This window comes from Lepus europaeus, chromosome 9, assembly GCF_033115175.1.
Source record: "Lepus europaeus isolate LE1 chromosome 9, mLepTim1.pri, whole genome shotgun sequence".
Classification (NCBI taxonomy): domain Eukaryota; kingdom Metazoa; phylum Chordata; class Mammalia; order Lagomorpha; family Leporidae; genus Lepus; species Lepus europaeus.
Genome location: NC_084835.1, coordinates 19,695,241 through 19,701,240, shown reverse-complemented (window position 1 = coordinate 19,701,240; position 6,000 = coordinate 19,695,241). Strand labels below are relative to the sequence as shown.

The following is a 6,000-nucleotide window of genomic DNA, read 5'->3' as shown; positions in this document are numbered from 1 at the left end:
ATGGGTGAATATTTAATCTGCATAGAGTATAAAAACAGGAGCCCAAGATGGGAATTTGTCAGCGTGACTCCAACATTGTTCATGGCCTATGGGCGTGGCTAGTGATGTGTGGGGTGAGGTGTGGTGTGCTGGGGTGATGGTTACTGTGATGGCACGGTGTGTTGACAGGAGGGCGTGGTTTGGTGATGTGGGCTGGTGTGTGGTATGGTTAGCCCTGACATGTGGTTTGATGTGGGGGTACAGTTGGTTTGGAATGAGCCTTTCTGGTAGTTGGTATCGTGAGCTGCGAGAGGCGGGAGGCTGGAGTACTTGAGTGTGTGTGAGGCTATAGTGTGGATATGGTGTGTGTGTGTGTGACTTAACTTAGCTTTTGTTTAGATTTTCTTTTGCTCTTTGTTTTGGCCTTTGTTTTTGTCTTTGTTTGGTCTTTGTTTTGTCTTTGTTTCACTCTTTGTTTAAACTTTCTTTGGCTTTTGTTTGGTCCGTCTTTAGCCTTTTGTTCAAACTTTGTGTGGCCTTTTTGTAGTCTTTGTGTAGCTTTTGTTTTAAAGTGGATCTTGGCTGAGGACCCATCACAAACACCTTGTGTTATGAAAAACCCAGATATATAATCTCTCCCTATATATTCTGCGTGCATTGAAGTAGCTGGAACCCTTCAGGGACCTGGTACAGACGTGGAACCTGTTGCACACAACAATTGCTATTCGAAGGTAAGAAGATCCCTTTGGTGTTCGTGTCACCTCATGTTGTGCTTCGTCTTTAAATGGCAGGTGTACATTTTTGTATGGGTCCTTTTTCTCACATCCCAGGGGAAATGGGCTGTAGTAGCAGTCAATTTTGGGAGGACGTGAAAGTATGAATGAAGGAATGCCAGGCTTCTGATGTGGGCAGAGGGCTCTCCAGGGGTGTTCCTGCCGGTATGTGGGAATCGTCTGGGCCCAGCGGCAGTCTCTGAGATCTTAACTCAGACTTCCTTGGGTTCAAAGCCCCATGTTCCTGGAACAAGGTCATTGGTGCTGCTGGCTCCTTTTTCCTTCGCTTTTTTATTTTATTATTTGTTCTGATTTGCAAATGAGTTTTTCTTCCCTCGTGTACATGGATTTGTGTGGGGAGGAAACTAACAGAACAAGGCCTGCGTTTTCTTAGAATTCCGCAGTTCTGTTCCTTGTGGACCACTGAGTTTAAATCGAAAAGATATGAATGCTTTGTCTTATATGAAATCTCTTAGAAATCACAGGGAGTTTTTCAGTTCTGTGGTTGCTAGAGAAGGGAATGGAAAGATTATGTGTCAGGGGACTCCAGTAATAGCATGGCTAGAGCACTGGGAAGAAAGTGGGGGAAAAGATTTTACTGCTCTGTGAATAAAACAGGGAGGCAGAAGACAGATTGCTGGCAGATGTACAGATGTGCTCTTATGATTACTTAGAGTGACGGGAGCATCATGAGAGGGTTTTAAAAATTGCTTCAGATTTACAGAAAAATGGCACATGGTGCAAGACATTCCAGATGCACTCAGATTATCCAAATGTTAACATCTTACCACATTTGCTTTCTCAGTCTCTCTCTGTATCCATGCATATATACATATTATTATTATTTTAAACAATTTATTTATTTGAAAGGCGGAGTTACAGAGAGGCAGAGACAGAGAGAGAGGTCTTCGATCTGCTAGTTCACTCCCCAGATGGCCACAATGGCTAGAGCTGGGCTGATCCGAAGCCAGGAGCCAGGAGCTTCTTCCAGGTCTCCCATGCAGGTGCAGGGGCCCAAGCACTCAGGCCATCCTCCGCTGCTTTCCCAGACCATAGCAGAAAGCTGGAAGTAGAGCAGCTGGGACTCAACCTGGTGCCCATACGGGATGCCGGCACTGTAGGCGGTAGCTTTACCCACTATGCCACAGCGCCGGCCCCCTACATATTATTTTTTGAGCCTTTTGATATTAAATTTTAGATGTTGTCACAATCAGAGAATTAACACTGAGAAAATACTATTATCTAATCTGGAGGTAATAAGATTTCATCAGTAGTCCCAGGGCCAGTCCAGGATCATGCACTGCCTTTAGTTGTCCTGTCTCTTTGATCTCCTGTAATCTGGAACTACTCCTGAGATCACCATTCTCTTTTACAACCTCGAGAGTTTTGGAGAGTATAGGCCAGTTATTACGAATTTTTAGGTCTTTTAAAAAAGTGTTTTATTGAAATACAGTATACATACTGAGAAATGCACACAAGTGTACAGATAAATGAGTTTTGGGTTTTCTGATCACACTCATAACAAACACCCAAATTAAGAGCAAAACATTACTAGTACCCTAAGATGTCCCTCAGTACAGATTGGGTCTGAAATTTTCTCATGTTTAGGTTCAGATGATGCAATTTTTAAAAGAATATGCTTGTGTTTTAGATCACACATATCCAAATTTATATATATATATATATATATATATATAGTTAAATTTTTGACAGGCAGAGTGGACAGTGAGAGAGAGAGACAGAGAAAGGTCTTCCTTTTGCTGTTGGTTCACCCTCCAATGGCCGCTGCGGCTGGCGCACCGCGCTGATCCAAAGGCAGGAGCCAGGTGCTTCTCCTGGTCTTCCATGGGGTGCAGGGCCCAAGGACTTGGGCCATCCTCCACTGCCTTCCCGGGCCGTAGCAGAGAGCTGGCCTGGAAGAGGGGCAACCAGGACAGAATCTGGCGCCCTGACCGGGACTAGAACCCGGTGTGCCGGCGCCACTAGGCGGAGGATTAGCCTATTGAGACAGGGCGCCGGCAGCAAATTTATATTTGAACCTGATGCCACAAACTTCTAATTCAAGATCTTATTTAAAAGTGGGATTTTATTTCTTTTTAAAAATATTTTATTTATTTGAGAGGTAGAGTTGCAGACAGTGAGAGGGAGATACAGAGAGAAAGGTCTTCTGTCTGCTGGTTCTCCCCAAATGGCCGCAATGGCTGGAGCTGTGCCGATCCGAAGCCAGGAGCCAGGAGCTCCTTTTGGTCTCCCACACGGGTGCAGGGGCCCAAGGACTTGGGCCATCTTCTACTGCTTTCCCAGGCCATAGCAGAGAGCTGGATTGGAAGAGGAGTAGCTGGGACTAGAACTGGCGCCCATATGGGATGCAGGTGCTGCAGACGGAGGATTAACCTACTGAGCCACAGCGCTGGCCCCAAAAGTGGGATTTTCAATGAATCCCTAATATCTTTGTACACAAAGTGACCAAACATTTAAAATCCACAACTTTTATGGATAATTCTTAAGCATTCACCAAAAATGTGTAAGCACTGCCCTTTGACTATTACAGAAACCTGATAGGCTTAGATTGAGGTATTCAGTTTGTGTGTGTTGGATTCACATCTACTGCTCTGGGAGTATTTGTCTCACACATGTGATTGTTCCTCTCTAAGCACAACCATCTTCTGAGAGCAGGTACAGTGCAGTGAAGGGTGGTCCTGAGTGCTCCTCCAGGCTTGCTGGCATCTGTTAGTGGCTTGGCCGGGGGCGTGCACAAATGGAGGAGGCACAGCTCTGTCGATGTTGGAGAAAGGCTCCTGATCGAAGGTGTTTCCTATTTCACTGTACAATGGTCCCCAGATCCATCCATTTAGCCAAAATGTCAGGATTGCACTGTTTGTGACTGAATATTCCATTGTGAGTATAGACCACATCTGTATCCATTCTTGTCAGTCGACATGCAGGTTAATGCCATGTCTTATCTCTTGTGAACAGTGTTGTAATGAACGTGGGAGTGCAGGTATCTCTTCGCTAGACTGATTTCGGTTCGTTTGACTATATACTCAGAAGTGGAATGGCTGGGCCAAATGGAGTTTGAGTTTTTGAGAAGCCTCCATATGGATTTCCATAATGGTAATACTAATTTACATTCCCACCAATACAGAAGGTCTGATACTGTCTGTTTTGCCTCACATGTGGAAGTTAAAAAATAGTTGATCTACAGGCTGGGAAGGGTTGGGATAGGGGATAGGGAGAGATTGGCTCGCAGGTATAGACAGAAGTAGCACATTCCAGTGTTCCACAGCTCAGTAGAGTTATTGTAGTTCACAATAACATATTATATGCTGTATACACAACTGGAAGAGAGAAGCTGATAGGCACCAAACACAAAGAAAAGGATGCCTCTGGTTGCCTGGATTCCTTGGTTTATCATGTGCATGTGCGTTGTATTACACTGTACCCCATAGAAATGTTCAAGTATTTGATGTGAACAAAACATTTAAGTAAATTTTAAAAAAGTTTGCTTCATGTTCCAGTATCCGTAACCCTGCATAGAACTCTGTCTTTGTGGGGACAAGACCCATAATTCTGAGATCCCTGAGAGGAACCAGGCATTCCTAAAACAAATCTCAAAATCTGTGAGCTGGGACATGTTACCCACATTTTCCAGATGAGAAAGTTAATATCCAGAGCCTGCTCCATGACCACAGCCAGTGAACAGCAGAGCTCAGGACTCAAACTAGGATAGACGTCTGTGGGTTTTTTATGGGTAGCCTTCATTATTTTTTATTCAGATATTGTACACTTTAAAGTTACAGTTAGTATTGCACATAGAAGGAGATCCAACCCGTACTGAACTATATGTGCTATATTTCCCCAAAGAAGTAATAGGTATATGCAAGTGTGATCTACCCCTTTGGAACACCAGAGCTGAGCTCATTTGTCCACATAATGTGTGCACTGAAAGGGATGAGGGTTTCTAGTGTCTTCAAGCCCAGTGGATTTTCTGTATCTGTTATGGAGAGCCTTTGTAGTGCTTTCCACAGAACCACCAGGGTGCACTTCTAATATCACCCTTGAGATGGTTTTCTAGCCAGACACCCTGGTTGGTTGGTTTGTAAGTAGGGGAACTTGTGTTTGGAGGTAGCTGGCAGTTTTATCAAGACAGACTTTTGACTTCCTTTATTTGGGGAAAAGTACTAAAATGTACTCTTTATATATGCACATATAAAGCATTCATTTTTTTTGCTCAGAGAAAATGTTGCAGTCACCAGAAATCTGAATATGGAGTAGTTGATGAACCTGTTGTATGACTTTTGTAGTGAAGTGAACATACGGTGGCTTCATAAGACTAGTCCCTGGAGGAGGTAGATAAATGTTTTCTAGTTTACCAAATATGGGACTAAATTAAAAGTTTGGGCTTCTGCATATGTGCTGTTTAGTTTTGGGGAGCTCAGCTACTGAGGAGAAGGTAGCACTGACTACTATGATTGCCTTGTCTGGGTCATGGAAGTCAGTGTATGGTTTGATGAAGTAGTTTTTGCTTAAAGGACTATGTGTTCCCGTGACGAACTATCCTGGGATAAAACAGGAGGGACCCTTCTTTCCAGTTCCAAAAGAACTGGAGGCCAGGAAATGGAAAGCTTGGAAGGCCCCTCTATGAGACTCTCCTGGTCTGTGTATATTAAAGAGATTATGGGCACATTTTCTGCTTACAGCTAGCGAGGTGTGGAGTCATGTCATTACACAGAAAACTGCTGTGGGGAATGTATCTCTACCTACCCAAGGGCACAGCTGAGTGCCCCATATTTTCTATGCTCAGGTACCACCACTCTGTGGCCCCACTCTCTGCTTCAATGTTCTTGAAAATGGGAACCAAGGTTTTTGAGTTGGCCCACAGCACACCAGATATTTCTTTCACCACCTACCCTTTAGATTTTGACCTAGAAGTTTATGGGAAAATGGAATTAGAAGGTGATGGCAACTTCTCATGAACTTTCCAAAGCCCCCTTCTCTGGGCAGATACGTGTCTGTTTTCTCCAGTTCTTCTTTCTCTCCCACAAGTGGAAGGGTTCCCTCAACTGATCTTTCCATCCTGTATGGACCCTTCAAATATCATGTCCTTTTCCTGGTCAGAGTAGAACTCACACTTGCTTTCTTTGGGATTATGGTGATAAAGTGGCTGAATAGAGTAAGGGTCATTGCAAGACTTGATAGCCTAGTCTGATATATTAAAATCATATCTACATCATAAATACTTTGAAAT

At 43.8% G+C, this 6,000-nt stretch overlaps 1 protein-coding gene across 1 annotated transcript in view; it reads left to right on the top strand.

The window, feature by feature from the left end:
- The first annotated feature begins 624 nt into the window (after positions 1-624).
- Positions 625-6,000, top strand: part of MOBP (myelin associated oligodendrocyte basic protein) — a 29,191-nt gene continuing 23,815 nt past the window's right edge. The window contains exon 1 of the mRNA XM_062200125.1: positions 625-710. The gene's annotated coding sequence lies outside the window, so the exon portion shown is untranslated. The remainder of the gene's footprint in view (positions 711-6,000) is intronic.